General features: G+C 39.1%; 1 protein-coding gene across 4 annotated transcripts in view; it reads right to left on the reverse strand.

The window, feature by feature from the left end:
* Positions 1 to 25,956, reverse strand: part of whrna (whirlin a) — a 129,420-nt gene that overhangs the window by 78,720 nt on the left and 24,744 nt on the right. The window lies entirely within an intron of this gene.

A 25,956-nucleotide genomic window follows, 5' to 3' on the forward strand; every position in this document is an offset into this window, starting at 1 on the left:
ACTTTAACATCATTACAATGAATTGTCATTGCTTTCCTGTCAAATGCCAATCCTTTAAATACACCCACGTTTTCCTTACTGTGTCTTTAAGTTCTGTTAAGAGGCACGTGTTCCCTTCTTATGCAGCGATCCACTTGAGTTATGGTCTCTGTAATTGACTTCACATGTTCATGTTACTTTACTCACGTGTTATCATGTTGGATAGGACAAGTTCAGAGGTGGAGAGAGGGAAAGGAACAACATCTCTCCAGTGTCCTGTCCCCTTTGAACATCTCATATCTGGTCTATGACAGAGACCACCGTTGATTACTTCTTCATGTGTTGTAATTAGTGTTGATAATGTTTCATTATAGCTTTGTAATTGCCTATTCCCCACCCACTGCTTCTCCCACGCTACAGGCCTTCTGAGAGGGTTCATTATTGTTTCTTGCTTTAGTTTTTTGTTCCTTTCCAGAGTGTTTATTTTGATTTCTAACATTTTGTTGTTTGACTTTGTTTGTTTTTCTTGCTAGATTCCATCCATCCTTGTCAGTTTTTGTCCTTATTTTCCATCCGTGTCATTAAATGGTTTGGTGAAGCATTTTAGGGTGCATGTTTTTTATCAAAGGTGTTTTTACAAACCATTAAACTTGAAATAAGTTTTGGCCTTGAGATATTGAATGTGCTAATGGACACACAGTGTCCAATATAGACGCTTGAAATGTTCAAAAGGAAAGTGTCAGGGTTGCTGGCGCTGCTGCAGATCAATCAACCCCCTGCTAGCTCCTTTACACCAGCTAATTAATCAAACTGCCTCCTATACCTCCTCTCCTCCCTCACATTTCTCCTGTATTGAACGCCATATCTCTCAGCGGCTGTTATTTACGACGACGCCTCCCGGACACAGATGCCCAACATCTTTCACTGATATTTACTGACAGGGCGCAACAGAAAGGAAGAGGACAGATAATGAGAGCAGTGGATGCAGATTCATTGCTCAATCTTCAGTCGGTCACATTATTTTTTGCTCCTTTTCATCTGAAAATAAAAGAAAGTTCTCTCTGTTCTGTGTTATTAAACTGGGAACAGCTGCATGCATAATTCTTGTTTCTAAAAGCATAAGCACTGAGTAGTTTTGATGAGTCGGCCTTATTTTGAACAAAGTGAAAAATGAAAGAATGATTTGGAGCTAAACTTTTAAAAAGCAGCAGCAGACATGGGTTTCATTCTTCAACAACAGAGAACTGAATACTGTCATGTGCATGATCACAGAGGAGCCCCTTTTTATTTTGCATCTGTATACATTGGCTTTGATATCTGAGAGTTCATCCCTCATTACATTTTAAAAAGGCTGATTTTTTTTTCTGCCTGCAGGTGTTTGCAGCTGCTGATGTTGTTGGTTACTGCTGCTCACACTGGATCGATTTAGTTCACCTCTTTACACGACACTCATGATGTACCTCTGTGTTCTCACCAGAGCTCTGCCTGGAGCCATCAGAAAGGTCTCCTTTTTTGAGATTTAAAAAAGGAATGATCACTGAGTCTGCAATGCAATGAGACTCCCTAAAAGATATGCCTGGACATATCTTTACAGTCCCAACAGCTGAGGCAATACTGGGGAGGATAACTAATATAGAATAACAAACAGATTTACAAATATGAGTCTCTCTTTTTCATGCCACCTGTATATTTTGTATTTTGTTCTTTTTTTTGCAGAAATTTAAATAAACAATGTGATGGAGAGTAGAAAAGTATCTTTGTGAGATTGGGGTCATCATGTACTTTACATTATAGTTCCTAAACCACCACACGACTATTCAGCAAAACTTCCTCCTTGGTGCCAGAAAGAATATCATGCTCTTTTGCTGTCCTTGTTTGTTTTTAGCAATATTGTTTTAAAACTATTTCACAAACTTATTTTACTTTCTTTTGAAATGCTGCACCAGAACATGTAATATTAATTGGTTAACAAATTCTTATAGTTGTTTTACATATAAACTGCAATAATTAATCAAACTTGACAAACCTTGACAGCTAAAACATGACCAGTTTAATTTGTTCAGAGGAAAAAAAAGAATGTCCCAGTTTATGATTTGACTCATGGCTCCTTTCCCGCATGTTAATCCCCACTCTCTCTCCCTGATTTCCAACTCTATCCACTGTCCTAATAAAAGCATACAAAGCCCCCCCAAACAAATGGGTAAAATATACGTTTTAATAGTTATAGATGAGTTTTATATGAACATAGAAATAGAAATAGCTGATGGTTAAGCTTCATCTAAACCAGGGAGGAGGAGGGTAAAATCAGATGCTGAAGGACACTTTGCGCTGACAGCACACATACATTATCAGCTGAACATAAACACATATTAGGGGTCAAACAAGCAATTCTGTCAGTGGGTGTCCTCTCTAACCAGCAGGCCACCTCACTGCACACAAATGTACCCACAGTTTCTTTATTTGAAGGCCTTTTTCATCCACACTCATTTCCTTTATAGACAGTCCTGCAGGCAAAGGGACATGAATTATGGAAAGGTAGAAGTACAGCACCTAGGCAGGAGCTGGTGCATGTCTGAATGGTGTTGAAGACGGTCTCATTAGGCGCTGCCTGTGTGTGTTTTACTGTGTTTGTATGTAAGAGTGTGTTTACCTTTGTTTTCAGGCGACTTTGTTTGTGTGTGGGAAGATCAAAAGACCGTGGAGGCAGGAAAGTTTCCACTGGTGTACCTGGATGAGAACTTTTTGATGCCTGAAGAGCCATCGCAAAACAACTAAGGTAAACACTTACATTATTCATCACTATACATGAGTTTAACTTATTCTGAATTTCTGTTTGCAGACTGAAATCAAACTCCTTATTCTTTTCTGTTACGTATGAATTCAGAGCAGGTAGGAGAAATGATTTCATTCTAATTAATAATATAATATGAGTGGAATCTTATTAGGAACCATGTATTTCATTAGTGTCAAATAAATTAGTTCCACGCACACTGAGTGCAGGAATTGTTTTTTTTTTTCCTGCATCTAGTCTGCGAACCAAAAAGAAAGCCTTACTGATTGTAGGTATATGCAAATGAACCAACAAGCCTTCTCCAGGAAGGGGTTCAGAGGAGAGACACAGATTATTATCAGCAAAATAGATGAGGGGGGGATGCAGAACTGGTCAAAAGAGTGGCTTCATTTTAACCAGTGTTGTTGCCATTCATGCACAACATTTCTAAAAAACAGGTGTTAAGTAAAAGAACCCCTGCAGACATGTATTAAACTTACAGATAGTGCTAGTAATGATCATTTTGGGGTCAGATATTGTATTTCAACAAAAAGTTAATTCCCCAATGATAAAAGAAAGAGTTAAATTTGCACATTGTCCCTCAGTTATAGAATACATAATGCACATCCATTCAGCAAAACATCTGACATTATTTGAATTTCCAACACATGAACATTAAGACAAAGCATGTTCAGTTCAGTGGGGCATGACGTGGGAAAAGAACCACAGGTCGGATTCGAACCCTGGCCACCTGCTTTGAGGACCAAAGCTTTCATACATGTGGCGCACAAACTAACCACTAGACCTCAAGTGCCCCGACATTCAATCAATGTTTTGATCGAAAACGTTTTTAACTACCACATAGCAAACGGTGGGGGTTTGTTTAAATATGATTTTCAGAGTTTCAAATAAGTGTGGGACCGAGAGTCCCATCTATCCCACTGAACAGCGAGGAAGCAAACAGCTCCAGGCTTTCATCAACATGCCCGTCAAATAGCAACCTGAACCAACAGGAGGTCTCTGGGGGTCTGACATAGAATGACACACACACACACACACACACACACACACACACACACACACACACACACACACACACACACACACACACACACACACACACACACACACACACACACACACACACACACACACACACACACACACACACACACACACACACACACACACACACACACACACACACACACACACACACACACACACACACACACACACGTAACAGTTCTGTTTCTCAGTGTTTTAATATGCACACACACACACACACGCACACACACGCAGCATTTGTCCCACGTGACCTTTGAAGTGCACAGCAGTGCTATCATGTGACACTCCAATAACAGAACAGAAAATTACTCAGACCTGATATTGTAAGCCAGTGAATGATGAAATAACCAAAGAGTCCTGTGGAGTTCTATTGTGTCCATCATTTTAAGGAGGTTTGTTTAAAAGTAGGTGTGTTTCCACAGAATGAAATGCACAAAAACCTTTTGTGAACAGGATCCCATGACAGATAATAACATGAAAATAATAAACATGGGTTGTGTCTGAAATCACACACTCATGCCCTACCCCCTGCTCCCTAGTGAGTTAGTGAGTTATACCGTCATTGACGTCATTGCTGTCGCATAACTAAAACATGCAGCTCAACACCGGCCAAGGACCAATAATGACAGTAAATAACTGCATGCATTTCAGTGAAAACTAATTTTATACTGAGTGTATTTTCACAGAACAATTTAAAATAATAAAATATTGAATTTATGATGTGTAATGAAATATATTTCATTACGCATCATAAAAACTAATTTATACATACTTAAAGACTCTGGTCTCGTGCCTGTCATCATCATTTGGGAAAAAAATAATAATAAGGATAAGCCGTTAAGAATCCTTCACTCTTCATTAAAACGGCTTCTAGAATGAGTAAAATGCCTCCAAATATGAACTCTTCATGTGTTTCTCTGTTGCAAAAAGGTTAGAACCACAATGAACACAGAATATACTGCCATTAGTGACCATTATTGGTTGGACGCTACTTTTCACGATGCATCGTGGGATACAATGAATGCACTATAAAGAGTATGATTATGCTTTCAGACACCACTGTCGTGTTCACTGTCATATGTCGTGTTCACTATATAGTGAGAAATGTGTGATTTCAAACTCAGTCATGGACTTTCTTAAAGTTTTTCAAGAAGAGAAAAGGATTGGGTACATAATATCTACTGATACTACTGATATCTACTTTTACTACTGACAGTCTGATGGTTTGATCTTTGCCGGCTGCTAGCTGTGAGTGGATTCAAAGGTGTACAAATAAAGAATAGACTTCTCGCTCTCTTCTCTCCTAAAGTCTCTAAAGTAACAAAACAAACAAGTGAAATATTTCCCGAGCATAACATAATTTTCCCAAACATCTGCTTTAGAGAGAATCTGTGAAGCTGCAAAGCGCTCTTGCATTTTTTCGCTGCAGCATCATGAACACCAACATCATCATTCATTCATAAATAGATTAGCTTATTTGTTTTTCAGTGTAATATTGATGCAATCTTTTAAATGAAATCATTCTTGTGTTGCAGGCAATTCCTCTGCGTTATTTACTGTAGCATATCAGAATCCTAATCAGCTATGCCATGACGCAATCAATATGAATGACAGGATGCTGGATGCCTCCACTGGACCAATAGATTGAAACCAGTCTTCTTTTTTCCCCCTTTCAGTTAAAGTAAAGAGATGCAGAGATAGTCCTGATGTAGTTCCAGAAGAGGCATGGTGAGTTCTCTTAAAAACTAAGGATAAAGACGCTACAGGGATAGCCAAACATTACAAAAGCATATAGTTAATAAAAAAAGACTGATCATCTTCTTCCAGGAATCCCATCGAAGTCTCTTGATTGACTTTCTGTCAAACAATCCGGGCAGGGCAAAATGAAGAGCTGCTACAGCTGCATCGCTGAAACCAAAAGCTTCAAATGAGAACAGGCGCCTGTTTTTAGATCTCCTTAATGGGATCTTTGTTCCCCATGCGCCTTGCAAGTTAAGAGCCATTTAGTGCTTTAATTTAACATGAGTTTATGAACACCTTGAAGCCTTTTTTATGGGATCAGCAGTAGCCTGTGTGAGCAGACAAAATTCTGCAGTCAGCACCAATAAATAACCAACGCTCAGGAGCGAGCTGGAGTTGATGTACAAGGTCCATAGGGGATACTTAAAGGCCACCGCCTATTAATATATACAGCCGAGTTGGACAGGTGGTCATGAATAATGCTGCCCACCTGCATCCACCCTGCGATGATCAGGCAGCAGCAACAATAAAAAAGATCAGCCTGTAACATCAAAGTAGGCCTCCGACTATCTATATGAAGACACTGAAGACAACAACAACAATTTTCTAAAAGAAACTGAAACCAGTGTTCATTTAACAAGGGTACAACAGACAACACCAGAAGAAAAAACTGAAGTGGTGGCTTGATTAAAAAGAAGAAATCAGATACAAACATCGTGGCTGGGCTGAGTCATTTCAGAGAGCCTCAAACAATAGAGCATATGTGTCAGAGACAACAAGAAGACAAGGTCATAGTTTTAGGGTTAATTGGGCAGCTTTACATTCAGTCAATCATTGTTCATCACAATACAGAGCTATAATACAGCTCTTGAGATTTTGTCTGGATGTTCTTCAAACCCATTTGTCAATGTGAAGTAATTAGCTTCTCTGCCCCGATATTAGGAGCTGTTAAAGCCTCGAGTAATTTGAAGTATCTGGCCGAGCTGTTCCTTCTAGAGTCTAAGTCTTTTATCTTTCATGGAATAAAACAACACTGACAGAGCTCCCGGCCAGTAACACACACTTTTATTATCTTTTTTTTTTTTTTTTATTAACATCTGTCTCATTTCCTGTTCTCGCCCCGAACATTGGGGGAGGGGCATATTGGGCCCAAAATTCAGCCTAAAATAGTTTGAATAAAAGTGTGTCTTTTAAGATGGATACACACATAAGGTAGGTCATGTGTTTATGTCACGTCTTCATTCATTTGTCATGTTTGAGGGAGGCAGTCTGAGCAGACACTCATATGAACCTGGAACAGTTTTTTTATGATGCCGATCCTTGTACAGGAAAAGTCAGAATTGAAATATTTACCTGACCGGAAATCAGATCCGGGCCCCAAATAACTACAGCACAGCTTCTTGTTTTAAGTTTATATTTCCAAAAAAAACTGTTTTTCTATTTACCACCAACATTTTAGAGGCACGGCTTTCATGCAAAAGCGCCCCGACCCTGAAACTGAAGCAACTAAATCTTATTCAACCATCTTTATTTTATGATGAACAGCTTTTTTTCCTAACGTCATGGTAAATGTTTTGAGTAATATTTTCTTCAAACTGTGTGAAGGGTACCTTTTCAAATTTGAAGTTGTGCAAAATATATGTAATAAAAACATTGCACATGCATAGATAACACATTTACATAACTAGCTTCAACTCTAATTATTTCCTGTTTCTGTTAAAAGAGCAAAGCCTGTGAGCGAGTCCAGGCACAGATCTTTATTTTGTTGCTACTCACACATAATCAAAGCTGTTCAATTCAATATTCATCCAACAAAAGGGAGATGTTCTGTATTTAAGCCTTCAGTGCGTAGCCTTCTACTTCCACTTACAATGCAGTGCTCACCAGAGAGCTCACTGCTGCCAATTCATAAGTACTCATGCATCCACCTGAAGGCTGCGAGACTACTTCTCCTTGGAAGAGAAATGTTGTCGTCAAACCCCACTGCTGTGCTGAGCTGGGTTTACTCTGGTGGGAAGAGAAAAGTTCAGTGCTTGGTTGGCAAATATCAACTCTGTTCATGTCCTGCATTCAGATAACAACCTGTTGGATGACTGAAATGCACACAGAGTGAAAAATCTGGACTGGATAACAAAAATAGTACTTTACCATGATTATATATTCCATGGCACAAGGAATTTGAAAACATGAATTCATCTCACTATTTTTTAAAAATTGTAACATAAGCAGTGGGGAAACTGATTCAGAATAGAAATGTGTGGCAGTATTGTAAAAATAAAGCCAAGTATCAACCTATTATCATACCTATCTTACCTATTATCAAATACAAATAGAGTTATTTAACTGTAATATCAAATCTCACAGTGACTGCAAAGGCTGCTTAACGTTCTTTATGCAACATAGAGTATAAGGTAGGATTAAATTGCAATGTCGTCTGTGTGCTTGACGGTCCCAATAAGTTGCAAGAAAAGAGATCGCAGTGAGATGAAAGAAGTAATGGTGTATCGCATTTGATCTCGGAAGTTGGAAATTCCAAGTTTTCGGTCTAATACATCATCAGAAATTACCCCCCTGAAGTCAGAATTCACAACTTTGAAACTCTGAGAACCTTCAGTAGCCCCAGTTAAAATCCACCATGGCTGCTTCATGCATCAGCAGTAACATTTAAGCTGTAACTTTTGTGTTTATTAGCAATGTGGTCCTCTTTTTGTGTAATTAAATCAATCACACCGATAGTATCGTGCTAGTTCCATCTGTGGACATGTTGAGTTATTTTTCGTGCACAGACTATCACGTAGTGTGTTATCACCTGGTATAAGCTAACAAAACAAAAGGTACTGCTGGTGCTGCTTGTCCAACTTTTTTCTTTAAGGTAACGCAGACAGAGAACTCCTCCCAGGACCTAATTTAAACTTTAACAAAGGTAATAGTTATAAAACTAAGAATTGTCCAAAATAAACAAAACTCTTATAAGTTTGATGACTGAAGGATCATAATAATATTGTATCATTCCAGCTTTGATGAACCCCATCCCCATTTGCACATTGAATTCTCTTGATGAGGTGCAGTGTAACCACCATTAAACATTGGACACACATGAAGCAGAATATGAAATTTTATTAACTGATCTGAGATCTATTGTCACAGAATTTTCATAAAAAGGAAAAATCCTGTCAGATCCTTTCTCTGGCCCTCTTTGACATCTACCTTTGCACACTCCATGACATTGTTCTGGGGATTCAAAGGCCTCTGAGATCGCAGCACTGCAGTAACCACCTCAGGGCATACAGATCCTGTCAGACAAGCCCCCCCCCCCCCCCCCCAGCATCCTGCAGTGAAGCCCTGTCTTATGAGCGCAGCGCCATCCGCAGCTGTTTTTCATGCTTTCAGTGCTCATCTATGCAGAAAATTAACTCCAGCGGCCACAGCACATCCACACACACACACACACACACACACACACACACACACACATACACACATACACTACCAATCTAAACACAGTTGCCACCTCAATCCATTTCCCTCCATCACTCTGCCTCTGACTGTTTCTCCTGGACGTACAATCGAAATGACATTTCCTGTTCGTCATCATCCCTTTAAACATCTGTCTACGCCTCCATATCAGCGGCAGTCAATCACCTGTACACTATTCCATTTGAAGGCATGCATCAGCCCTTTTCAACTTCTTTACAAATCAAGTTTCTCACACAGCGTTCTATTAGGCTGGCTGTACAGCAGGTTTCTTCCCTAAAAGTCGTTGAATTGAAAATCAGTAGAGGATAACATCAGGTTACTTTAAGTATAGAAGCACAATTCTAGAATAAAATAGTCCACAGAACTCAGGAAACAGCAAGCTTGAAAGTTTAACTGAAGCAACATCCTCTTGAATGGGGTTGGGCAATCACATCATCTCAAAAGGGACAGCAATTACATTTATATGGATCACTATAAAAAAAACTTCTGACAAATATTAATATTGATCAATTTAAATATCTATCCCCTCAGCAGAAAGAGAAACAACATATCTGACATATGCATATCTGACACTTAAAAAAGCCAAGAAATTACTTATTATATACTTGCACTTATTATTTATTGTGATTTTCACCTAACCTTCACTTTCACATCCTGGTCCTTTTTTAAAGCCATTTGAAAGGTTTAAGTCTAGTTTTGAGTATTATCAGCAGCTCAGCCAGCAGCCTCTCTCAGTATTCCCCCCACTGAAAGAAATTATTATTCAGTATTTTAATGTTTTTTATCTTTCTTCAGTTAGAAAGGTATACCATCATCTGCCAATTTTTATTTGTACATCACCAACTCATAACAAATGTTCCCTCAACACACTTTACAAATAGAGCAGGTCTAGATTGTATTCTCAGTAATATCAGTGATACTAATACATGTATGTCTATAGAACCTATAAACACAGTTCCAAAAGCTTTACACCACAAAATAAAACAAGGCAGACAATCAGAGTAAAATAGAAAACCTAGTAAAATGTTGAGCGTAGGACCAGAGCTGCTCAGAGAGCAAGATAAAGTACAGTCAGGTTACATAAAACAAGCTAGTTATTAAAATACTATAAAATAGGCTTTCTGTTAAAGTAGGTTTTTAGGAGTGATTCAAAAGACGGCACTGATTTAGCCTCAGTTCCTCTGGTAGGGAGTTCGAGACCTGTGTGGCTCTTACAGAAAATGCCCCGTCATCTTCAGTGACAAGGCGGGCTGTGGGAACTTTGAGGAGGCTTCTACTGTACCTGAGGAACGCAAGCAGTGGCTAGGCACATAGGGAATTAGTTAATCTGTGATGTAGGAGAGGGGAAAGTATGTGAAGTGCTTTAAAAGTAATTAGTTTAAAAATCAATCGTATACCTAACCGGTAGCCAGTGAAGAGATTTGAGAATTGGGGGAAATGGTCTCATCTCTTAGTGTTGGTTAGTCGTCTGGCTTCTGAGTTTTGGATGAACTGAAGTCGAGAGATGTCGGTATACAGGGAATTGCAATAGTCTAGACAGGATGAAATGAATGAATTGATAACTTTTTAGAGATCTGAATTTGACTTCAGAAAAGATGACCTTGGTTGTTTGGATGAGAGCTCTGAGTCGAGAATATTACTCTGTACTCTTATAATATTATTTACAGAGACACAACATAAATCCAACATGAGCAAAATACTTCGCTACAGTTGGTTACATTTGGCAACAGTGGCAGAAAACATCCTTTTAACAGGCAGAAAGCTCGAGCAGAACCAGACTCATGGTGAATAACCATTTGCTGCAGAGAAACTTCAATAGAGGGGAGTCAGCAAGACAGAGACAAATAAAGACAAACAGGGCAATGTATATTCTAGGAGTTATGACGTCTGCCTAATGCACAGAGGCTGCAGTGGGTTCCAATTGCGCAAAAAAATGGCCCAAAAAAAAACTTTAACAAAAGATATACATTGACAGAATCAATATTGATCTTGGCAAGTATCATTTTAGGATTTATTGGGGATTAGTGGTCGGTTCTATTTATTTCATAATTAAAAAATATCTTCATAATATTATCAGCTGATCCTGTAAGTGCAGTATCCTTTGTTTAAATTTGTCCAGACATCTCTGTTACAAGTCATGCCCCCTCTCTTCCACTTCATTTCTTCTTATCATTCCAGCTGCCCTGTGAGTAGTAAAAGCATTAAAACATTACTCATACAAGTGGGCTCCTTCAGGAGTTTAGTCAGCTTTGGGCTCTGTTGCATTGGACTGTGATGTAATGAGATGTAGGCCAAGAATAATAATTTTCTTAGCTCAAGGTAAAGTGCATAATGCATTACATTTAAAATACTAATAAATAACTAAAGCCCTGAACCGCTAGCATATCAAATCACATTCAACTTGGAGAAATTCCAGTTTGAGCTCAGCCTCCGTACCCACTCTAGCACAAAACATCATCTCTCGAACATTTGCCTCAGCGGTGAGAGTGATGCCAGGCAGGTCTTTACCGAAGGAGTGTGCACATACAAACACAAACACACACACACACAAGTGCATATACATGCACACACACTCACACAAGGTCTGTTGCATTCTGTTGTCAGCTGTCTCTGTGAGCTCCTTTCCTCCTCCACACCCACCCCTGGCAGTGACATGTCTAAAAAGAGGTGGGTGGACAGGGGATGTAGAAACAGATGGGTGCTGGCAAGAGCTGAAAACCCAGAGTATGACACTAATGGGCCTGAAGAGAGACAGCGAGGAGCGGTCCCATCTGGGCTTGATACCGCTGAACCAGCCAGCAGCAGATCACAAATTTAGAAAACCAGAATAACATTTTCAGTCGCTGAAACGGAGTCAGGCTGCACAAACTGTTAAGTACCACTTGATCTGATTTTACAGAAATGACTTGATTTCAATAAGTGTGTCAGTGTGACTTTACAGATCTGGTTGAGTGGATGTTAAAGACTCTGATGCAGGTTGACACACGCTTAGTTTGAATGGGTGTGAGTGTACAACATTGGAAGCCATTCATTTCAGTCCGTTGGTAAAATTAGCTGGTAGGGACATAAAGGTTGCTTGAAATTGGTAAAAGAAGTTGCTTTGTAAAGTGACCATCAGAAGTAACCAATCCGATCACACACATTCATACACCGCCAACAAAGCAGAAGGAGAAACTTGGGTTAAGTGTTTTTTTCCCCAAGGACACATCGGACATGTGGCTGCAGGAGCAGGGTATCAAACCCCCGACCTTCCAGTTGAGAGACGACCGACTCTACCACTAAGCCACAGCACAGGAGGTGCGGAACAGCAAAGACCTCTGCTGTGCTCATTTATGTAGACCCACTATGCCAACAAACAACAATGATGAATAAAGATTTCCACATTAAATTCAGGCTAAAAGAACATTCATTTCAATACAAACACACAGAAAACACAATATACTAGTTAAACTCTGTTAATTGTTGACAATACCTTAATAAGTATGATGACTCACCTTCTAATCTATCCAGTTATTTAAGGGTGTTTGACAGGCATGTTAACCAAACCCCAATTAAAAGCTCTTTGAAGCATTTGATTATTCAGATTGCTTTGTAAAAACAGCTTTTTTCAAAGAAGATTTATGAATATACATGTGTTTGTGAGAGAGCACCATATAGATGCGAAAGGATAAAATGCCTTAACCTTAATATGAATTCTGAAATTTAATAAAATGGAGATATTTGGATTACTTTGCTCATAAAAATACGAGAATACGAGCCGCTCTCCAGGGTTTTCTGTGTCTGAACACGCAGCAAACTGAAGGATCTGAAGGAAACTTTCTGACTCCTTTCACATACATCAACCTCAACATGAATCATAATATCTAAGATTTTGAAGGAATAGTTCATTGTGAATCAGTGATGAAGCCGATCTCCTAGACAGTATTGAGTGGTTCTTTTGAAAAGCTTGCACTATGTCGGGTGGTTTCATCATGTTTAAGATGTCATCATCCAATCAAAATGGGAAAAGATTCATTTACAGCTCAACTCCTTTTAAAGAATAAGGTCCAATTAACACTCAAACGAATTATCAAAAAATTGGAGACATCTTTTACCAAATTGGTAGTTCTAAATAGGCAATGTGTTTAAAAGCTGGACTCCTGGTACTGAAATCTATGAAGATACAGATTCAATTAAGTTCTAGTAAATTTAAACATCATATAACAAAACCACAATGGTGCTAAACATTTTAACAGAAATTGAGAGCATTTTCATGGCAGTGATTTTAACATGTAATAGTAAAAGAAACCTGATAAAAGTGGATAAGTGATAAACGTAAGGATGGCTGAATTTCATTCAGCTCCTTTAGTTTCAAGGTCCTGTATTCCTTTTTTTCTTGCTCACCGTTACGCTGTCATGACTTACAAATGCACCTGAATCACTGAATCCTCATTTATGCTTGCATCTATGCTATCCCTGCTGTGACATGTAAACATCTCTGATTGGAATAAAAAATCTGTTGATTCAAAACGGTAAGCTCTTGACTGACAGGGTGTCACCTGCATGACATCAGAATTCTTGTTGAAACATTCAATAAGACTTCTTCTCCATTATTACAAAATATGACCTATTAGTCTGAATACTAGTTAAACTGAGTATTTAAAGGATTTTATAAACTTTCCTGCAACAAACTTCAGTGAAATCTAATTCAGCTCCATTAATTGAACACATTTCTTGTGTCCAATTAATGGTGATGTGCATTGTAGTTCACAGCCAGAAAGAAACTAATTTTTGATACTGAGTTACGTGGAAAAAATAATTGATCACCAATATCAGGTCGATAGAGGGACTCTTGCATTTATACAATAAATCATTTCTACGAGGATTGGGAACCAGGTTTGAACTCATTTCTGAATCTTTTTTTTTTTTTTTTTTTACATTTTTATATACTGTCAACAGATTCCCTATCTTCACTGTGATATACGAGCTGCAGTGCTGAGAGACTTATAAAAAACGGACAAGCAAAATGATGACAAACATCCCAAGCATTGATTTTTGCATTGTGGGTTCTGTTAAAAAAGTTTTTTTGTAACAACATGTAATATATACTTACAACACATGTAGCTATATGATTTATTAGTAGTGGACTGATATCAGCCAAACTAATGAGTTGAGCTGAGTGTATGTCAGAGAGTCAGCGAGGGCAAAATTCAAACAAAGGTGTTTATATCTTATGACGTCAAGCGGAGGTAATGTCCTCTCAAGCATCTTGCTAAGCAAAGGGTAAACATGAATATTAATGGACCATAATCACACTAATATGCACATGCACATGTTGCCAATGGTAAAACCTGCTGTTGAATGAATTACTCTGTTTGGTCTTTCAGTTTTGTGGATTGAACATCCATGTTTATAATGTCTGTAAATTCTGGGCTGCACAGATCTAGGGGAGTTATATCTTTACAAAAAGAAACTTTCGGAACAACTCAGAAAAACTTGCAAGAACAACCATAAAGACTGAGTTCATCATTATAGCTGTGCAATAGTCAGTGATGCCCTTTAGAAAAAAGGTTAGAGTCTGGGTCCAGAGATGTGACTCAGCAGGACACATGTCATCCTGTGACTCACTGCAGGATGATCACAGCCAATTAAGAGACCAAGTCTGCTAAAAATAAAGCACAGTACAAACAAGCAGACACGCTGCACAGAAGACACACACACACACACACACACACACACACACACACACACACACACACACACACACACACACACACACACACACACACACACACACACACACACACACACACACACACACACACACACACACACACACACACACACACACACACACACACACACACACACACACACACACACACACACACACACACACACACACACACACACACACACACACACACACACACTCTCAATAAATGTACAATATGTCACTGCAACAAAGAAACAACAGTAAAAGTAATTTGTCTTCAGACCTATAGAACAAAACAGCTCTTTGGTCGGACTCTTTAGTCCCCACTAAAGAGTCCGACCAAAGAGCTGTTTTGTTCGAAGGTGGGGAACAGCTTCCTCCCTCTCCCGGTCCAAAATAAAAAGGTTGTTAAATTTCACTTAATTGTCCCTCCCAGCTCGAGATGAAGATCCAATTCAAGGTGGCTCCCGGGAAAGAAACAGGTACTGTAGGTATCTTGCTGAACAAAATGACAGACATGAACTTGTGTAGTTCTTTTCTATTCTTCTGACTACTCAAAGTGCTTTTACACCGCAGGTCACATCTACCCACTCACACTGATAGCAGATGGCAAACTTATTGGATATGTGAAATCTTCAGATGAATGTACGTCCAGCTGTTTTGGACATTATAGTTGCATATTTGACTTTTTAATTGATGTGTCTTTTATTCACTTTGAAATCAATCACTGAGGCACACATGAGGTCTACAGAGGTGTGCTCCTAAAACAATCTGGGACTAAATACACTGAAAATAAATATTGAGCCTGCGTGTTTCAAAGAAGAGTTTTGTGTTCCAGACTTTGGTATATGAAATTGTGTGAACTTTCACCCTGGTGAACACGTGAAAAGTTTGTCTGCAAGGGCCGTATATTTTGCTGTGCTTATACCTGTATGCCCAGGAAGCTCTAATGGTTTTGGTGGTTAAAAACATAAAAAAACATATTTTACTGCCTGTTTAATCCATTAACCACTGACTTCTCAGTCCTGTTAATAAGCCACTGGAGGCAGCAAACGATCAATAAGTTCTCCAGTTTTGGAAACCTGTCAACAATCTTATCGTGCTGGGGTCAATTTTAGTGGCGGTCACATCACAAAGTGTTGGCAATACTTTTGCTGGCATTTCTTCTAGGTTTGCATGCCAAGGTAAGACAAATCTGGTTTGCATTTATTCAATTAAACATCACACCAATGGTCATTTAAACACCCTGAAATGTCAGCCAGCTGCTGAAATGCCTTTGTCAATTAACTCAACACTTAATGTACTGATACATGGGGCAACCTTTTGGTCAACATGTCAGGGCAATGAGCCAACACTGAAGGCCTTTACTCAAGTTGCAAATAGCATTTGTTGCAAATGACTGGACTAAAAACAAGCCGACTGTTTCAGGCCATATTTTAGCATTTCTTATGACTCAAAGAACTGATATCCTTGGAGAGTTCGATCCCCTTTTAAAAATAACTCCATACTTCATTTACTTACCCATTATGATCTACTCAAGTAAGGCATCATACACAAAACAATCACATCCCTATTCTATTTCTCTTTGCAGCCATCTTGACTGTAACAGAGCTGGGAGGGACAATTAAGTGAAATTTAACAACCTATTATTTGGGAGGGGGAGATGGAGGTAGGAGGGGAGCTACCTTTATGCCTCCAGACAAACCTGATCTGGTTCTACTAAGTGCACTTGTGTAGTTTATACATATTATTCAGTTTGTATTCTGCTTAAAGAAATATTATAAAAAAACAACTATTTAAACTGCATGAACTATTGTGTCATTTCAGGCATTTGGCTTGTATCCACAGCTGCATGAATAAAAGAGGGGGACTGAGCTAAACGCTAAGACCCAGTCAGTCAACAAAGAAACAAGCCAGAGCTGCCTCACAGCAGATGTCACCTCATTTCTCAAGTTAAACAGATAGAAAGAGAACATGCTGCTGGGGAAGGCAGAGAAAAAACGACTCATTTAGGCGTACAAAAACCAGGCTAGCACAAACACCAAACATATAGAACATAAAGTCAGTTTGATGCTGCCTTTCATGCCCTGTGGGAATTCTAAATGTCTCTTTCAGACATTTCAATTTAATCATGACATCTCCTGAAATGCTTAATTCAGCATTAATCTGTGGAGGGAGAAAAAAAAAAGCATCTTTTCGTCTAGAAAGCGCTGTGATGTTGAAGAAAATCAATGTGTGAACATGTCACTTTGATTTCTTATTATGAGAATATGAGACCGTGTACTGTGAACATTTGAAGTAATTGGCCCAAAGAGCTCCTGACAGTGTTTTTTAATGAGACACCTGTGCTTGCCTTCTTGTAAAGGGGGATTAGAGCTACGCTGCTTCACTTTACAACTAACCTAGCCGTGCAGAATCCAGGCGAGAGTCGCAGGAAATCTCTCATTTTAAATGTAGCCTGAAATTAGCCTCAGATATGCCTGCCTGCCTCAAACTGCCTGAATGTTTGCTTATTTTATTCATAATCTCTTGAAGTGCAACATACTGTATTTTATTCTGCTAAGGGATTAAATTGGATAGCAGGCACGCCATGATTGAATCCAATATCTATGCATAGTGTGACATAGTGTTTTTTAAAAAGATAAAGTTATTCCTTTTTGAAACAACAATGTAGATACTAACTAATAAAGGCACCTTCAAATCAAGAATTAATGCCATGCACCTTAAGGAGACAGAATTCCACCTTTGTGTTTCCTTGATACTTTGCAGAACATGAAACTTTTGTTACACACAACCAATCTGTCATTTAAGCTCCAAACCAAGAAGCCTTCAGTACCAAAACACAGGTGAAAGGTTTTCTGATATCTTACACATGGGGCCTTGTTGTGAGCTGACCTAAGCCCACCACGTTCTCAACACAACAATGACCCTCTGACAGCAGCTGATCACCGCCCCCCTTCACATGTCAACAAGTTGCTCTGCAAAGACATCCACCCTGTTCCTCTCAGCTGCACTGCCAGGGTTAAATAGTTATGTTCTTTATTGATTTCAAAGCTTATTTAATAATTTCTACTTTATTTATGATTTATTATATCTCATTCCTTTAATTTCACTTCCCATTGCTGGTGATTTAGATCATGACTGAATGTTGAGAAACAATTTTCTGTGTAAAGGCCAATTTCCTAAATGTGGCTGATTCATTATTTTTTGCATTAGGCCTCCTACACGTCCCTCTGTTATTCATCCTGAACAAACGTCCGGCAACTATTTCACCATTTAAATTGGATCTATTATTAGTGGTTGATTGGGGGGGGGAGCAGGATTAGCTACACTTCTGTTACAGAAGGATTACAGAGGATGGATCTGGTCCAGTTTAAAGGTGGTGATGACACCATTAATGAAACTTTTCATTTGCCTTTTTGTTACCGAGTGGTCAGAGTGCAGAAACAACCAGAAGAGATTTCCTGAGGGACATTTCAGCTGCCGTACATTTTGAGACCTTCTGTGCAGAGGGCATGACCTGACAGAGGACATAGAAACCTCATCCAATACAGATCGGTCTGCTTGGTTTATGAGAGCCTGCATGGTATGGGCATGACATCAAGTCATAACTAGCACCCATCTGTGTATTAGCCGCTGTTAATCAGAATAAATAGAATAAGCGGTCCAAAAAGACCTTCCTGTACATCATAATTCTGAAACAACTCACTTGAATGCTGAGGATCATTTGTCCCGGCAGGAAACTGTTGGAAGGCTACGCTAACATCTCTCACGCTGAGTGATTAAATGTCTTAATAGGCCTCTGTTGTTTCAGATTTTCTCTCTCTTTCTCTCAGTCAATGTTATGAACTGATATCTGTGTGTACTCGATTTAAAAACAATCGCTAAGCTGATAAGATATTAAAGGTACGACATGTTTTTAATAACCCGCATGTCTGGATGTTTCCTGCCTTCCAGCAGCTTGATGTGAGGAGGAAATAAAGTGTCGTATCTTTCATAGCCTAAAGGCTCATTTACAAATTAGATGAGCAGCATCATGACTGGCAGTGAATCTACGCATACCTCTCCTCTTTACCTTCTTTTGGAGTACAATATTTGTGGATTTGTTGTTGTAAAAAAACAATTATTCTTTTAACTGACGGGCAACATTTCATCTAAGATTCTGATCTGGATTATTCATTATGACAATGACAAACATGGGGAAGCAACCTTTACTGTGGCAGACTTTAAATAGTCGTCTTAACCATCAGTGATTGAAAAGAGTCCAAGCTGTGAAGGGTTTTCATTGGTCGGCTGGTCTAACAAAAATAAACTGTCATAGTGGGAGCTGTACTTTGTCATTTCGGACTCTGTAAGAATGATCCAGGGGTAACACTATTTTCCTGATAATTTAAATTAGTTATAAATTAATTTAATTGAATACAGTAAACGAAAAAGAACCATTCTGGATTAATGTTACACCATTAGTGAAACTTTTCATTTGCCTTTTTGTCACTGAGAGGTCAGAGTGAAGAAACAACCAGAAGAGATTTCCTGAGGGACATTTCAGCTGCTGTACATTTTGAGACCTTCTGTGCAGAGGGCGTGACCTGACAGAGGACAAAGAAACCACTGGCTTGAAGCTACAACTATGAATCATCTTTGGTTGGGGACAATCCTTACATTTAGAGAACCTTCAAATTATAAACAATATTTATTTAACATATGTTCTGTTTTAGGCTGTTGATGTCTGTGGAGAAACCAGGATCCCTATTTACTCAGGACAGTGAATAACATGAAGAGTAAATCTCTACCTCTTTAGGAAACCTTTTCTTTTCACCACCCTTTAAACTTTTCTTTTATTCATTTATTTGACTGCTATGTGCAATGTAAGGAAATCACAGAGGATTTATTTGTGTTGTCTACCATAGAGGTGTCAGCTTCTGTTGGACCCAAAGGAAAACAAGAATCACTGTAGAAAGTTTTTGTCGCAGATCAGCACGCTGTCTTGTAGTTTATTCTGATTCGTTATGTCTCTGTAGCTCAGTGCCAGACTGCACATTTGTCTGCAGGCAGGCGGGAGCAGGTGCAGAAAAATTGAACAGCTGAGAGGAAACCTGACTTCTTTTTAAGGGAAAATGGGAGGCTGAGTGAAATATAACACAAGGGTCACAGTATATTATGTTAACAGTGGATAGGTTTCCAAATGTTGCTGTCCTACTTCCTATATTTGACATTTTACAATGACTCTTTACTGAATAAAAAAAAACTCTTCATTGTTAAGTCAAACCATTTTGAACTGGAAGTCATCCTGAAATAGTGATTTGATTCATTAGTTTGAATAATGTATCAATTTGGGACTTTGCCATGCAAATGCTTTTTACTTATCAAATTAAACCTCGGTGATCCATATAAAGAATTAAGAGAGCTTGCCAAAGATCAAGAGGACCTGCAGCCAGACGCCAACTACCAACACAAAGCCTGCAGGAATATCTCACATGACATGGGTGTCACAGCGTCCTGTCTAGTGATGAAGGGGAGTCACACAAGAACACTATTTGAAGTCACAAGGGACAGTGAATGGTGGGAGATTGAACATCTTGAAGTTTTGGTTTAGTAAATGTTGCCAATATTTGTTTTTCCTGACAGCGCCCGTAATCCCCAGAATGTTGCGAGGTTACGAAAGATAATTTCTTCTTCCCTCTGTAATGTCTGTAGGGGTTTTAAATAGCTATCTGTGCTTAATATTAGCTTTAATTCAAGGAAATATCACTAAGAAAACATTTAAAGGAGTCATGTCCTGGCATATTTTCTATTGCGAGCGCTGTGAGCGCAGCGACATAAAACAGCTTTAAATTACAGTTTCTTATCTTACTGTTTTTATGTAGTTAGTTTGGATTCCGGATGTTTTTAATTTAATGCTGCTGCTGAGGTCGTTTTGACATTTATGACGCTGAATCCTGAAGACGCTGAACTACATTCATTTTGTTTAGAAAATGGGAGCTGCAAGCACATTAAACAGTGGACACAGGCCCTCAAAGAGTTGGTGTTGGGTCATGAGACCATACCAGTTGAGAACCACTGGTTTAAAGGTCACGAAGTGTGCATCGGCCAGTCTCTTGGATGTGTTTTAGGGGGAAGTTAAACCATGATGTTACCAAGTAACCAACCAAATGTTTTTCACGACAGGGTATGTTCTATGTTACATTAACTGTGATAAATTACTTTTACTTCTGTAATAAATGTGTTTCAAAAGGAGCTGTAAACCTTACTGACTAACTGCAAAGTTACTGACATGTTCACTTCATGCCAGCAGACATCTGCAGCAGCTGATGTGGCTGTAAGTACAGTGAAAGAAAAAAAACTGTATGTCAGTTGCTGTACAGCTTTGCTAAGTGAACCGTTTTAGAGGCCATTTCTCATTTGTAGCTCAGTGTTTGACACATTGATTCTTTCAGTTTAAATGGAGGCTTGTTTCCTGACCCCTGAGCTTGGCCCGTCTTCTGATGCGCAGAAAAATGTGAAGTGGGATCAAGAGGGGCAAAGAAGAGCTAGTCCAGCAGACTGAGAAAAACATGTTTGAATCAAGTACAGAAAAGACATCCATTCTGCTACAAAACACATGGGACCTGATTGTACACAGAGATCAGCCTTGTTTGATCATCAGGGTTTTAAAACCTCCACATTTAGCTTAATGATTGATATACGTATCTTTAACACGTTAACAAGAGCCAGTGTTGAAAATGCAAGGATTACATTTTGCCTCATTCATCAAGTCAGGTTTCAATCTGTTATACTGCTTGATAGTCCAAATTCTAACCCTACAATATTAACCAACTACAAATTTAATAAATTATACAATCCTTGGAACCCTTCTTAAAAAAGTCCTTTGGTCACATCTTCACAAACTTGACCATCTGATGCTTTAGTCTGTCTTTCTGAAATCAAACATGTTGGATTATTGGTTGGATGATGTAATCAAAATACTTTAACTTACATGTGTAATTAGATCTTTTCAGTAGCTTGCAGTTGTTCCAAATGTATGTACTGCTAATAAAGCCTATCTTTATTTATACTTTACTTTGCTACTAAAATGGTACACTAAATGAAGCCCATTGACCAGCAACACCCATCCCTTTTTTTCATCATGACCAAAGTGAAGTATACCCAGCAAGTGCATTAGTCGTACTTATTTATGGCTCTAAGAAATAAATGTGCAGGGAAGTTGTTGAAAGTAGCTTGGTTAATTAAGTAGTCTTGATTGGTGCACGTTTCCTTCTGGACTCTTTCATAAATAAACAATGGCTTCCCAACAATAAACTGAAGACAATTAAAACAAGGTGGAGTCAGTAGCATTTTTTGTTGCAGCTTGTAAACACAACATTCAAACTGGACCCCTCCTCCTGAGCTCATCTCCCCCCAAAAGCACACACAGTCATTGCAGGACTTATAGTGTCTCTTTTCCTTATCGTACCTTTACTGCAAGCTACCCCAGGCTAGCACAAGCTAACCGTTTGGCACCTGCCTGTCAAAGAGAAAACAGACAAACTCAACTTCTGCAGGTGAATGCTAACAGAAGGTTCAGCCTCGTTTTAAAATGAGCTAAACCTATAATTATACTTTCTCTTCTTTGCAGCTACATCCTGGAAGTCACGTTCGCCAATTTGAATTGCATCCAATCACTGAATTGAATCCACTCCTAAACTCAAATGCATGCTGTCATCGGCTGTGGGAAACACACCAGCTCCAAGCCCACAAACATCCAAATACAGGCAGAGGACAGATTATCTGCACATACAGTCGCCACACATGGAGGCCCATGAGTGACAACTGAGCAACATTACCTTTTAAGTCTTTATTTTTATTTTTTTAGGAAAAAGCTACTGACTGTATCTTCAAGTAATGATTTAATGCATTCAACATTTGTATCTTAACAAACCTTCCAGGATAATGTAATACAGACTGAACTGGATTTGTTTTGGCCACCAACGAGTTTATGTTGCCTTTCCTTTCATTCGGTTTGCTAGCAGTAATTATTTAAAGCTAATTAGCGATGACCATGCTCCACTGATTGACACCACTACAGAGCCTGTTTAACACCATGTTGCTCTGCTGCACTAAAACAAAGCTTCAGGCTGCGTAATTTATGGACTGCGAGAGTATATTGTGCATGTGTGCATCCAGATGTGTCAATTTTGCATTGTTTGCCCCTGTGTGCATGTGAGCGTTTGTCTGTATTGATGACTGGCCCCTGCTGCGCTGAGCTGAAGATGGTTTTATGACCCACATTGCCGCAGCCTAATCTATTCCTCACCCTGCTGGTGGATCCTAATGGTCCAACACGGGGGAGTTGGTGTGCATGGGGTGTTTTGCCCCGGCACAGATATCGACCTCATCGACAAACTGTAGCCTGAGAGCCTGGCCTACTTCTGCTGGCTGCATTTAGAAAGCCACCACACAGCTTAAGGCGCACGCCGATATGAAACCAACATAGCATGTGTTTCTACTCTGCTGAACGAACAGGTCCATGATGTATCCATATCCATACACAAATGTGCATCTGCATGTTTCTACATGCAAGGACATGTGTGCTTGGATACACTTTCTTACTTTGTATTCAGGAGGTAACATACTCCACTTTGTTGTTGTTTTTGCCTCTGCTAAATATCTAATCTGGTCAATTTAAACAGGCTTTAAACTGCTTGTGTGAATGAAAAAAAAAAGATTAAAATGTTTGTATTTCTTCTGCAAAAAAACAGCTAGGCATATTGTTTGATTTGACTGTAACAACAATGATAAACTCTTACTTAGCCAAGATGATCGGTATTAAATGGAACATATCTACTGATAGGGACATACAACACTTTTAAAATGACTGCATAAGTGACATCAGCAGCTGATTCAGGTTTCCTGCCCTGTGTCTGTCAGTTTGTTGCTTTGTCTTTACATCCCCAGTGTTTAGACACTGCCACAGATTGGTGTTGAGTTAATGTAGATCTTTGTTGATTTCTCTATCATAGCTCTTGGTGTCTTGAGCATTACTCGTTTCCTTTTCTAATTTCCTTTTGCAATTTGCAATGATAAACAGGCTTAAACAGGATGAATTCATTTGACTTTTTATGCAGATTGACGAAGACCTCTGGAGTCTGATCAGGAATGAAACTGAAGACATGGTTAGTCACTGCAGCAGTCTGTGAAACAGAAATAATAGGCCCCAGAATGCCGTCACTAAACAATCAGGATCAAGTATTCAACCTGAAACACAAATCATTAGGTTATAAATCTCAAATATACCAGAATATGTTTGCTGGATTTGATCAAATGTATGGGGGATTCCTTTATTGGACATGATTTTGTCAGCATGAAAGCTCAACTCTCTTCCCAGAAATGACAGTTTTCAGTGGATTCACCATTCCCTCACGTCTTTACAATGTGTATGAGCATATGCACGTGTTTGTAGGATAAAGGGTTTAAAACTCATCTTCTTAATCCCTCTCTGTGTGCTGATAAACTATGGAACAACAAGAAGCCAAGCCTTTTGAAAAATAAATATTAACTACAAAGTTATCAGTTTAGGACCCAGAAGTCTCGTCTAACTAGAATCATATCGTTGTAAAAAGGACATTTCACATTCCCTCTGCTGATATCGTTCCACAGCATTATAATGTGCTCCACACAAAAGGTTCCTCCAATCTGTTTTTTTCTTTTTGTTAAGCTGATTAGCTGCAGGCTGTGTGTGTGTGTGTGTATGTGTGTGTTTCAGAGTGGATTTTATAGTTGATTAGTATTCCCAAACATGGTTCTGAACAGCCTTTATTATCATCTGTAAAGTCTCTACCTCAAAATATAGTCAGATATGATTACAGATAACAAATCACTGAGAGAAAAAAGGGACAAAGGAAAGCACCTGGAGGAGGAACAGTGCCTTTTTAAAAGAAAGATTTTCATAGTATCCAGCAACTCAAACTAACTCTGATGTACAAAGTATTTAAGATGAGCATAGAAAATGAGATATGAGGTAGGTTTGAGACTAACAAAGAAAGGTAAAAATAAAATAAATACATAAGCAGCCAGCTCCCTTTTTACCTAATCCTGTTTAATTAACTCAAAAGCCTCCAACATTTCATTGCCCTAGACAGATGTGTGGGTTGGCATTTCCAAAAGCCCTTCCTGCCTCTGCTTCTATCCAACACACACTTGTATGTCCATCTCTTTGCCTCTGACACTTATATGTTCCTATTCTCTTTGTATATCTCTCAGACAGCTGGCTGGAGGAGGACCAGCTGCATGGCATGTGTGTGCTGGTCTCTGTCGCCTCACAGGCCCTTCATGCAGCACCACTTAACTTTGAGTGGCTCTTAAACCACAAGCACTAAAGGCACACACACACTCTCACACACTGAGATCACACAAGGTGAGCCTTGCTCAGTCGGACTTTATATAGAACCCGTGGGTGACATTGCAGTCGCTAAATGATTAATCTAAAATGTTGCCTTGTTCCAGTTTTTAGTACTCTCCGCTTACATATTGAGAGGCAATGAGACGTTTGAGAAACTTTTTCTGAATGTGTCCCTCTCTGCTACGACAGCTGTTGAAGTATTAAATGCACAAATGCAACATTTACTTCAACAATGTCTGACTAAACAATGCGATCCCCAGAGATCCCTATGTTGGAATGATCACATTAACATCAGAATTAAACATGTTAACAGCTTGGTACAAATAACATTTTTAGTCTCTGGAGCTCTTTCTTCATCCAACAAGTCTGCCTCAGTTTTTTTGAAGGGTTATTTTGGGGCTTTTTATTTAGAGGTAGGACAGTGGATACATTCAGAAATCTGAGCCAAAGAGAGAGAGGGGCATGACATGCAGGAAAGGAGCCAGGTCGTATTCAAACACGGGCCGCCTGATTGGAGGACTATGGGTTCCTTACATGAGAAGCATGTACCACTACGCTACCAGCGCCAATTCTAGTCAGAACTAACCAATGCATTTATTAGCATTGGGCATCAAGAACTGTTTTCTAGAACTGTTTAAATTTAAAAACATTTGTTGAACCCTGGCTTTTCTCGGGCACCTCTTGTCCAAATTTGATGCTTACAAATAGCAGAATCACAGTGGCTATGTCCAGTTATCAGAAAGAGTCTATAGTTCTGCCTGATGGCCGGCTTTGTGCAGCAAATAATGCAAAATAAACTGGTTGTATCAAGTCAGGCTTTATCACATTAGACTTTTCTGCATGTAATAA

The sequence above is a fragment of the Labrus bergylta genome, chromosome 17, assembly GCF_963930695.1.
Source record: "Labrus bergylta chromosome 17, fLabBer1.1, whole genome shotgun sequence".
Lineage (NCBI taxonomy): Eukaryota > Metazoa > Chordata > Actinopteri > Labriformes > Labridae > Labrus > Labrus bergylta.